The sequence below is a fragment of the Chenopodium album genome, chromosome 6 (genome assembly GCF_948465745.1).
Source record: "Chenopodium album chromosome 6, dcCheAlbu1.1, whole genome shotgun sequence".
NCBI lineage: Eukaryota > Viridiplantae > Streptophyta > Magnoliopsida > Caryophyllales > Amaranthaceae > Chenopodium > Chenopodium album.
The window spans coordinates 17457706-17469684 of NC_137839.1; the positions used below are offsets into that span (position 1 = coordinate 17457706).

Genomic DNA, 11979 nt, shown 5'->3' on the forward strand with positions numbered 1-11979 from the left:
CTAACACATGTGTCAAACGCTTTGAGTCGAGTCATAGCAATGCAATGAGTCAAGCAACACTAAGCCTTAGGTCAACCCTAAGATAACTAAAAAATAATAATAATAAGAAAAGTCCTATAGTCCAAAATATAAAGGCAGGTACATTCCAGCAAGTAAGAACTCCAGCGCCAGACAACAAGGCTGTCGTCTGGCGACAGAGCAGTATCGCGGCGACAATATGATCTGGCGTGCGCCAGTACAGCGACGAGATACGTGGCCCCCATATTAAATTATGCGGACCTTATACAACAATTTCGGGTTCCTTGGTACGCCAGTTAGCCCCTATAAGCAAATTGACATGATTAGTAGTCGGCTCGATTACAATCGTAGTAAGTGATTGACCTGACAAAATTAAAGATCGTCTCATTTAGCTTAAAGCGCCTAAGTATTGGCTCATCACAAGCACCAAAGCATTGGTTCAAAAGCAAGCGCATCACTCATACGACAAATGTTCCAAGATTGGATTGTCATCCCCAACTGACAATATTTCCAAGTGTGGATTGTCGCGTATCTTTTTCAACGACAATTTTTCCAAGATTGGATTGTCACCTTTGGAAAAGTTTCCAAGTATGGATTGTCGTGCTCCTTCTCTGTTTGGCAAATTTTTCCAAGTTCGGATTGTCATATATTCATCAAAACCTTGGCAATTTTTCCGAGATTGGATTGTCATATACCTAGTTCCCTATGGCAAAATTTCCCAAAAGATTGTCGTAGGCCTCTCTTCATCATAAATTTCGGCAAAGGTTCCTCAACGTGGATTGTCATTCATTTCAGTAGGTGGCAAATTTTCCCGAAGTGGATTGTCGATCGGCTCTTCTTTGCAAATGTTCTAAGACGCGGATTGTCAATAATGGCGATATTTTCCTAAGAGGATTGTCGCATAGCATTGGCAAATTTCCAAGGTGGATTGCTTTCGAGAGTTATGTTCTAAAATGTGGATTGTCGATCGTAGCAAGGTTCTTATGACAGATTGTTACGAAACATTGGCAAATTTTCCCAAAAATTGAATTTTGGCAAATTTTCCGAGATACGGATTGTCGCTTCATCGTGGCAACATTTCCAAGGATGGATTGTTACGAAGCATGGACAACTTTCCCTAAATCGGATTGTCATACGTTATTCAAGAGATGTGTTGACAACTGTTCCTGAAAAAAAGAGGATTGTCATCACCCAAAGCATCAACAACAATATCAAAGATTAATAATTAAAATGATCTTCGACGATGTCCCAAGGTAGAGAGGAGGTTGTCTATGATGGCGAAGTACTGCTGTGGCGAGGTAATGCCACAATCCTGAAGATGACGAGGTATGGTCATTTTCGACGATGGCGTTCACAAGGTACTGTGGAGGTTGTCACAACAATAAAATGCAGCAACGAAATTGGTTACTTCCAGAGACGTGTGCTCGACGGTGCAAGATATGCGTTTCTTAACTCTTTTATCAGTTTTAACTAACGCTAGTTTGCAGGTATCGGCGTTACAAGAATGATTTGGAATCGCAGAACGTTCCCAATAATAGTGTAGTTGGATGGGGCTCGCAAAGACCTTTCCAACGATATATTAAAAGCCCAATTCGATGAATATTGAGGAAGTTATGGCCAAAATACTAAACTGGGCCCAGTTTATTCTTTACTTGCGGCCCAATGATCTAGAGGAGGGCCCAATGTTAATTATTATTCCGAAAATTATTAGGATTAATTATAATTTTCTAGAAGTTTCTTTTGAATTCTAATAAAGTTAGGATTAATAATTATATTAAGATGGATTTTTATTCGGAATAAAATATTATTATTTTAATTATACAATTTCAGCTTCTGTACGGATTCCGTAGATCAAATTTGGTTAAAGATCGGATTCCGCGTGGAAAGCGCGTGAAAGCCAGGCTGTCGCCTCGCGACAGACTCTGTCGCCACGTGACAGAGTGAATTTCTGGCGACAACGTGTAGTTTTATTCCTTATCAAATTCTATGATTTTCCGGACTGTTTTTCATATAAATAGGGTCCTGAACCTCCGTTTTTAATCAACTCTCATCTACAATCATCAACTCTCATCTACAATCATCAACTCTCATCAAGGCTTACTTGATATTCTCTCTCTCTTTCTAAACCAACCCTTTTAAACACAATACCGCATACACAAGACTTAGAAACATTTAGCCAAGTTCGAAGTTGCCTTCGCCCTAGACGTGCAAGGTTGATAATTTCTGAGGGTTTGGTCCCAAATCTAGTTTAAACCTTATTTAACTTATTTCTTTAATTTAATTCTTTAATATTCTTTAATATTTTTATTGAAGTTTACTAACTTGTGTATTTTGTTATTAGAAAGAGGTACGAGGCTTCAAATTAAGTAGATTAGCTTAATATCTATTTTATTGCGATGTAGGAAGCATGCTTATATTGTTTTAATTCCTAGTATCATGTTAGGATGTTTTTATTGCTTTCTAGTATCATGTTTAGGATGCCTCTTATTATTTCTAATATCATAATATCATGTTAGTACCATGTTAGGTTTAAAACTTTGATCTTTATTGTTTAGTGACATGCTAGGATTTGTTATTAATCTTGTTAGTATCATGCCTAGGATCTTGCTATTTTTATTAAGCTTTATTATGCCTTATTATGATATTATCATGATTATATTTATGATTATTATGATTATTATTATGTTGCTTGATATATTATCGTTATTGCTTCATCACGCCTTTTATGCATGTTTAAAGGGAATTTGTACTTGAAATCACGCTTAATAAGATAATTAATAATTTGGTTTAGGCTAATATGATTTTAGTTCAAGTGATCGCCAATAATAGAATTATTTGCGCATTAATATTCAACCAACATATATTAAACAGGTTTAGGGTTAACCTATTGTTTGCATGTTAGTCAAAAAGCGCACATGAATACGAGTAGAATAAAGTAGAGGCCTATTTTATAGGGCGGGTCCTTTCTTTTGTAGATTGGATTCGTACCCTCATCCCCAAACCCTATTTGGTTCAAGACCTTATGGAGTTGACGATCTCATGGATCGTTAAGGGGTGAAACCTTCACCTCGTGGTTGGTTTACAAGTTCCTAAAACTTGTTGGCGACTCTTTTGCTCTCTTTTCTTTCCCTTTAGACGCCACCATACTTAAGTGTATGATCACACTGGGGTTCAAGCTTGGGGTTATGATGCTTGAAAAATTCCCTACAGTCGTGCTCCTCCAATTTTCGTAGTTGATACATGAAAACCCTGGAAAATGCTCCAAAAGTGCAATTTCCTACAAAACTCAACCAAAACTACGAAAACACTAGAAAACACCAATTAGTAATAAAAGTGGCTCTAAAGAGCCAAAAACACTACTAATTATGACCAAGGGACGGGGGTAAAACACTATATAAAATAGACATATCAAACTCCCCCAAGCCAAACCTTTGCTTGTCCCTAAGCAAAGAGCTCATCAATGAACATATAAAACATGCCTCACCCCAATACTCAAATCAAGCACAAACGATTCAAGGCAAATCTAATGAACATGCTTCAATATCAATCAATCTCATTGATCCAATCACTCATCCTCCCCAACAATTGTCAAATAGAGCAAACTACATGATCATATAGAATTCAAGACTAGTGCTCACACACTCAACTCTCATTTATGTGGCGAGTAAAAGATGTACTCGATCGCTCTCCAACCAACCCCTTTAATGTGAACAATGCCCTCCCAAACTCACAACACTCGTGTGTTTAAAAAGACATACACTCAACCTATTAGTCGACTCGGAATATGTCAAGTCATAACTTGCATTGATAAGCAACACTTTCACATCTACACAACTCTATGCACAAGGTCGGAAGGTCTTTAAAGCTTGTAATGTAAGGCTAGGGTAAAGGGTAGGATAAATTTGGGAATATGTGAGAGAAAAGCTATGCATTAAGGGAGCCATATCCTAATAAACCAAAGATCAAAATAGATAATGATCATCATCTCCAACATAACCAACTCCAACAACAATGCACCAAATACAACTCCAAACAATATAAACAATCCCAACTCTTACAATTTCACTCATAAAAATATGATCATATAGAACTAGAGTGAATAAACGAACTTTGTACTCATTCTTTTTCAAACTTGATACTCTTTTTTTTTCTTTGAATTTTTTCTCTTTTTTTTTTTTTTTTTTTTTTTTTTTTCCTTTCTTGAGCAACCTTCATATAGAACATTTGAACATATCACAATTTTTTTTCCTTTCGCTCTTTTTTTTCTTTTATTTTTTTTTCTTGAACTTTCTTTTATTTTTTTTCATATCATCATACTTTTTTTTTTTTCAAGAGATACAACTTTCATAATCATCAAAAATAAACCATGATCAAGAGCAAATAACTTCTCAAAACCCACCCAAATTGTGCAAATAATAAGCACACTACAAACTCCCTCACCTCACTCACTAATAGCTCCCCCAAGCCAAGATTGGTACTAGTAACCAATGGGGCTAAATAGCTAGGGTTGTAATGTGACTAATAACAACAAAAAGTCAAGGCAACAACATGGGTAGCAAGAAGGGAACAAATGTATCTAATATCATCTGAAGGCCACCTAAAAGAATGAACGCCTTCGTCCTCCACATGTGCATAATAATGAGCCATGAAACACTACTCATAGTTGCAAACCAATACTCAAATTCATTGACATACCAGGAACTGTAGACACCTAAAAATGTCTCCCCAAAACCAAACCCGATGAAAAATAACCTTTCACCGCCACTATTGCTCGGGTTTAATATTTAATCCCGAGAGTGCTTAAAAAATCGTATTTTATTAAATTCATACTTTTGAAAGGTCCATGGATTAGTCTTGATGTTTGGTAAAAGTATAGTTTTAATTTTAGCCCAAGTTAATTAATTAATTTTAAGCCCAAACCTTTTTTTTATTTTATTATTTTATTATTTATTTTTGGCCCAAATATTTTATTTATTTTTATTTCATTATTTTCTTATTTTAGCCCGAATAATAAAAGTCAGAAAAAAGCCCGAAATTATCAATCGACACTTAAAAAGCCGAAAGAAATTAGGGTTTAAAATGAATTTAGACGAAAAAATGTACTGGAACTGACCGTGTCACGGGAACCCTTCCCGTATGACGGTGGGACTTCTCGTGACACGGGAAGTCTGCCGTGACACGGGATGTTCCGTGTCCTTTCCGCGTAAACCCTTAACGCGTTTTCCGTTCCGTTTTCTGAAAATTTCCCGCGTCACTCCAAAACTGACCGTGTCACGGGAACTTGTACCGTCTGACGGTACAGTCTGACCGTGTCACGGGATACTTTTTTAGGGTTTTTATCATTTTAGGGTTCCGTGTGCTCCCTCAGCACATTTCCCTATAAATACCCCCTCATTTTTGATGTACGGGGCAACCAGAATTTTATTATTCTTATTTTCTCTCTTCTATACTATTAACCTAAACACTAGCCTACCCTTTTCACTTCAAAATTCCTTCTTCAAGCACTCAAAGGAGTCCATATTTTACTCGAGGTTCTGTCCTTAGGCCAAGGCGTGAAAGGTAGAATCGTTTGAGGGTTTGGCCCCAAAATCAACTTTATTTAATTTAATTTAATTTAATTATTGTTTTATTATTTCCTTGAAGTTACTAACTCGTTTATTATTTTGTAGTTGCAAACAAACGGATTCAAACTGCTCTTTTTACTATTATTATTTTTCTAACGATTTTTGTGTTGTTGGAATTATGATTAGATTGGTTTTATATTAATATTGATTCTATTATTTATTTTGATCACTATATTGCATGTTTAAAGGGAATATGTAATTGAAAATCACGACTAATAAGATAATTTGGACAACCGGTTTAGGTTCCTTTTTAATCTTGTTATTAATTGAAGTGATCACCAAATTTTTAGAATTATGTGTGCATTAATCTTAAACCAATTTAGTTAAATAATAGTTTGGAGCAAATTGAATTATTGTTTGTATGCCTTTGAGATCACAGGAATGCTTTTCAATATAAGAATCGAGTAGAGGCCAATACGGGCGAATGTGACTCCATGACTCACTTCGTACCATCATCCCCGATCCTCCTTTCGTGGTTCCGAACCATATGGAGTTAGTAATCTCATGGATTATGAATGGGGTGTAACCTTCACGGGTCAATCGTTGTTGCCTATCGTTGTCCCTTATCGTGGTTGCCTTTTATGATCCGTGAACGGTTTACAAGTTCCTTAAAAACTTGTTGGCGACTCCCTACTTTATTTGTCCCTAATCGTATTATATCAATTCCCACTTCCTATGAGTGCCAAGCATATTCACACATGCTTTTAACGTAGGCGCACCTCGAGCGACGCCTACAGGAACTAACACACATTCCTAACTAAATCAACTAGTCAAGCACTATATTCACAAGTAGTTGGACAAAATTGATGCATGTTAAGGCATCCAAGAAATTAAACTTCAAATCATGATCAACAAATCCACAATGCTCATCATCATTTACCAAGAATCAAAACAAATTTTCTCAAGTATGGGGCACAGGGAAGCATTATTTATAATTCATTGGAACGTATTTTTGTATTTTTTTGATTTTTCAATTTTTTTGTATTTTTCATATAAGAAAGCAATAAAAACTATACTAGAAAGAAAATAAATAGAGAAAAGGAAGATAATTATGACGTGGGGAAAACTAGGTCGTTGAACTAATCCTCCCTACGGTCAAACAAATTTATAATCACTCAACTAACCTAAATACAAGTATAGAGGTAAGTCAAGGGTCGAACCACTAGGAACGGTTATGTTCAAGTATTTCTAATTATTGCGCCTAAGCTAGGTCGAAAACAAAGGTAAGAGAGAATACTAACAACTAACAAAACAAGTAACCAAGGAAATAAAATACTAGGAACGGGGATCAACAAGTAATCATGTCAATTGCAACAACTTTGGAAGAGTATGCCAATCAAAGGTTGTGAGGACTAATGAAAAGAGCAATCAATTGGAATCAAAGAGCTATCTCCTAATTGTTAAGCTAGGGTTCACTATGAATAACAAATCAAGAGAATCACAATCAAAACCAATCGACAATTGCAATCCCTAAATCAATTGTTCGTGTCATTAGCAATTACAATGCAATCTAGCATAATTCTCAAGGCCTAATTGAATTAGACACATGCAAACCTTCATTAATCACTTTAATCTCAACAATTAATCAACACAATTCCAAAATTAATCACAATTAATCAATCATACAAGTTTCACCCAATTCCTAGCCAACAACTACTCAAACAACATCATCAAATCAACTATCAACAACTACTCAAACAACATCATCAAATCAACTATCAACTATAGAGAACAAGAATCCACAAAATATGAAGAACAATTACTCTAATCAAACATCAAATATCAAAATTAAACCAAACAAACATCAAATTAAACAAAGCAATTAAATGAGATAGAGTTTAGAAATGCTCATTGATAATAGAGAAGATCTCCAACACAATTGTCACCATTGAATCTTCAATCTCTCAATCACCATTGAAATTCTTCACTTTCTCTCTCTAAAACTACTCCTAAACCAGCCTAATCTAGAGAGCGAAACCCTCAACCTAAGAGAGAGAAAACTATTCTAAAACTAAGCTAATGAAATATTATCAAAAAAGTTAGATTCAAAAAGGAATTACAAGTGTATTTATATGCAAAGAAGAATTCCAGACTTCCCGCGCCCTCTTCCGATGAACCCGCGGCCGCGGAGAAATGGGTACGGAACCCTCCGCGGGCTGTCTGGGCAACTCCCGCGCCCGCGGACATCTAAACCCGCGCCCGCGACACAAGCGCGGCGATTCCCCTGCTCCCAAAGAACGATCAGGGGGCCGCGGTCTCTCTGAGGCGAAGCGCCCTCTTCAATTTTCCCGCGCCCGCGGAGAGCCCTTGGGGCAACCGCGGGTTGCTACTGCCACTTTTTGCCATTTGGTGCAATTTTGACCCACGCCCGCGACTTCCATGACCAGCGCCCGCGGCTTCTGGCAATACCTTGGAGACCTCTCCGAGGCCTTTCTAAGGCCTCTCTAAGTCCTCTCTAGCCAAATGCTTCTTCCTTGCTTAGTCATTATGGCCCCAACTTGATTCCTTTGCAAAGGCAACTCTCCAAGTACCTACACAAGCAAACAAAGAAAGGAAATAAAAGGGAAAAAGAGCCAAATAAAAGGAAAACACGAAGAAAACACGAGAATCATAAAGAAGGGAGGAGAAAGAGAAACTAAAGGAAAAAGGACCAAAAATAAGAGAAGAAAGCATGAAAAGGGAAAGAAATCATCCTAAAAGACTACCCTATGAGTGCCATAAATGACACTCATCAAATTACCAAAAACAAGATCACCCCCACCCCCCAAGCCAAATCAAGCAATGCCCTCATTGACTTGGGATTGTAGCTAGAAGTAACTACTCCTCATCCTCATCCATCCTCGAATAGCCTCCCCCATGGCTAGGACCGGCTCCTCCATGGCTCGAACCACCACCTCCGTAACCCGAACCAACTGCAAAATAGTTAGGCTCTACATTCCCCCCAAGCCCACCAAAAGGAGCATCGGTCCCATAACCGTGGACCGAAGAGTAGTCCAGTTGGAGTAAATAAAGAAAATAAAGGCCGGCTAAACTGAGGCGCGCCCGATCGGGCAAGCTTTGCCTGATTTTTGGAACTCCAGTTGCGCGCCCGATCGGGCGCGAATGCGAAGCAATTTTTTCTCCATTTGCTCGCCCGATATATCTTTCTTCCTTACTCGATTTCTCCAAAAATGCGCCCGATCGGGCGAATTTTGCTCGATTTCTCACATTACTTGCGCGCCCGATCGGGCAAGCCTCGCCCGATCGGGCGAAATTCCAGAAATTTTCTTTCATGCTTTTTCTCTTTAAATCTCCTTACTTGTTGATTCAATACCTGTACAAAAACACTTGTGAAAGGTAAAATTGGCCTCTCCTCGCCTCTCTAAAAATAAAAAGAAAAATTATTCTAGAAAGCAAGAAATACGGGTTGCCTCCCGCAAAGCGCTGGTTTATCTAGGTCCCGCACGACCCTCTTACCACATGTCGAGAAGTAAAGACCTTTGGCCTATCACTTGGTCGGGTGGTTCCTCACCCGGTCGAGCGGTTTTTAGACCGCGACTCGGCTTCCTAACACGTCCTGTAAGGCGCCGATTCACCCTATCGGGTGGGTCCTCATTGGCATGAACTGGTGGTACTTTGCTATTGTTCGGTTGAGAACCCTTTTTGACCGTTAGTTGCCTCAATTCGGCACTTGGTTGAGCTGTTACAACACGGTCCGGTGGAACTCTCACTATAGGCTCAGTTTCCGTAACTTGCACATTTGTCTCCACCTTCTCATCTTCGAAACCAAGACCTTCACAGTATAGGGCTCTCACTATTGCGTCCACTTCCTCTTTCCATCGATTAGTTGTACCTGTAGAAAATGCAACACACGATACCACCTCCAAAGGATATTTAATAAGAGCTTAAGGCTTGTTAGAACAATTATCAACCACATCAATTTTATAACACTTCTCCTCTAGCATGGGGCTTTTAGGGGCAATATTCAAGTTAAACACAATTTTGTCATCCCCTACCGATAGTGTCAATTTACCACATTTTACATCTATAATTGCTCCTGCAGTATTAAGGAAAGGTCTACACCCAAGATAATTGGGGTTTGTAAATCCTCAGCCATATCAAGAACAACAAAGTCCACGGGTATATAAAATTTACCTACTCTAACAGGGACATACTCTAATATGCCTATGGGGTATTTAGAAGAACGATCGACCATTTGTAGAATAATGTTGGTGGATTTTAATTTACCCATTTTTAGCTTTAAACACATAGATAATGGCAGACACTAACACTAGCACCCAAATCACACAGTGCATTATCAATCATTATATTGCCAATATGACAAGGGATAGAAAAACTACCAGGGTCTTTTAGTTTGGGTGGAGATTTATTTTGTAGTACCGTACTAAATTCTGCAGTAAAAGCGACAACCTCTACCTCACTAATGGACCTTTTCCTAGTCAATATTTCTTTCATGAATTTTGCATATGCAGGTATTTGTGTAATTAATTCTGTAAATGGAACTGTTACCTGCAAATCCTTCACCATTTCCAGGAACTTACCAAACTGCTTATCCACTTTAGTCTTCAAATGTCGATTTGGGAATGGTATTTTGATAGTTGGTTGTTGCACATCATTACTCTTGTCTTGAGTTACAACCTTCCCTGGAGTTTTACCCTGCAATGTAACTTCAGAAATATTAGTACTACCATGTAGCCCTGCAGGACTAGGATTAATATCCTTTGATATAAAGGAATCAGGATTAGTCTGTTAAAACAGGTTCATCAGCTGTGGGCATAGGAGGCCCATCATAGTGTGAACCACTCTTGAGGGTGATTGCAAACGCCTGATATGTGGGTTGTACAGGTTGCGATGGTAGTGCTCCCTGCGGGCGAACCTGAAGAGCAGCGGTTAACTGTGCGATTTGAGTATCAATGACTTTATTGTGGGCTACAATCGAGTCAATTTGTGAGTCTCTACTCTCCATATGCTTTTGCATACTAGTTAACATCGCTTTAATTTCTGATAAGGCTGGGTCAGAAGGTGGTGGAGGAGTTTGTGGTTGGTTTTTCTGGCCAGCATTGGGATGGTAATATTTCTGCTGTGGTGGTGGTGCTTGTTGTTGTGATTGTTGTGGAGGTGGAGGTGTGGGATTTTGCACATTAGTACTCCGGTAGGTAAGGTAAGGATGGTTCCGATACCCAGGATTATAGGTATTGGAGTATGGGTTATTTTGCTTGATGGACTGAAAAGCATTAACCTGCTCCATGGAACTCCTACGCTCATGTTCCCAATGACCTACATTTCCACAATTATCACAGAAAGCATCATTAGCATTATTATCAATTGCAGAAAAATTAGCTACATTAGAATTAGCAGTAGTAAGATTATCCAATTTATGACAAATAGAGGTTAATTGAGCTTGCAAAAAGGATACAAAATCAACGTGGTGTTTTCCCTTGTTTGCAAAACCTCTAGAATTCCCATATTAGGAATTATGGATCGCCATATCTTCGATACCCTGAGCTGCATCATCAACATTGAGGTTCATAAACCTCCCATTAGCTGCAGAATCCAAAATTGCTCTAGAGGAATTTCCAATCCCATTGTAGAAAGCTTGTATCAACTTCCACTGTGCTAAATTATGATGGGGGCACTCTCTCTGCAGATCCTTGAAACTCTCCCAAGCCTCATATAGCGCTTCATCTGGCTCTTGGACGAAATTCTGAATTGCGCTTCTCAATAGAGCTGTTTTCTCTGCAGGGTAATACTTATTATAAAAATTCAAAATAAGAGTCTGCCAGTTAGTAATGCCAAGTGCAGTTCTATTTAAGCCATTAAACCATAATTTTAATTTTCCACACAAAGAGAAAGGAAAGAGAATCTCCCTGATTTGGTCTTGCGTGACCCCAGCTTGCCTTACAGTATTACAGTATTGGCAGTAGTCAGTGATGTGAAGATTAGGGTCTTCACCCTTAGCTCCACTATATTGCTTCCTTTCTATCATCGTGATGAACTGGGGCTTGATTTCGAACTGAACTCCCCCGAGATCTGGTGTAGGAGAAAGATGAGGAAAATGTGCCAGAGATGGCTGCAAATAGTCACTGAGCTTTTTGGGTGGGTCTCCAGTCATCTCTAATTCTAGTTCTGAAGAAGTTTCTGATGAAGTTTCCGAATCACTACAACCAGATGGAGGGTCTCTAGGAATATCACCATTGGAACTCGCCAGTATTTTCCTGTATAAATTCTTTTGCCAATGGAAAGAGCGTTCGATCTCAGGGTCGAATGGAATGTAACCTGATCTGGAACACCTGGGCATAAACAAAGAACTAGATGACAAATATGAGAACTGTCCTAA

The 11979-nt window shown here is 38.5% G+C and overlaps 1 non-coding gene across 1 annotated transcript; it reads left to right on the forward strand.

Moving 5' to 3' along the window:
* The first annotated feature begins 11260 nt into the window (after positions 1–11260).
* Positions 11261–11367, forward strand: LOC145637429 (small nucleolar RNA R71). The gene has a single exon (XR_014114214.1). It is a non-coding gene; the product is annotated as a small nucleolar RNA R71 (small nucleolar RNA).
* Positions 11368–11979: the final 612 nt, after the last annotated feature.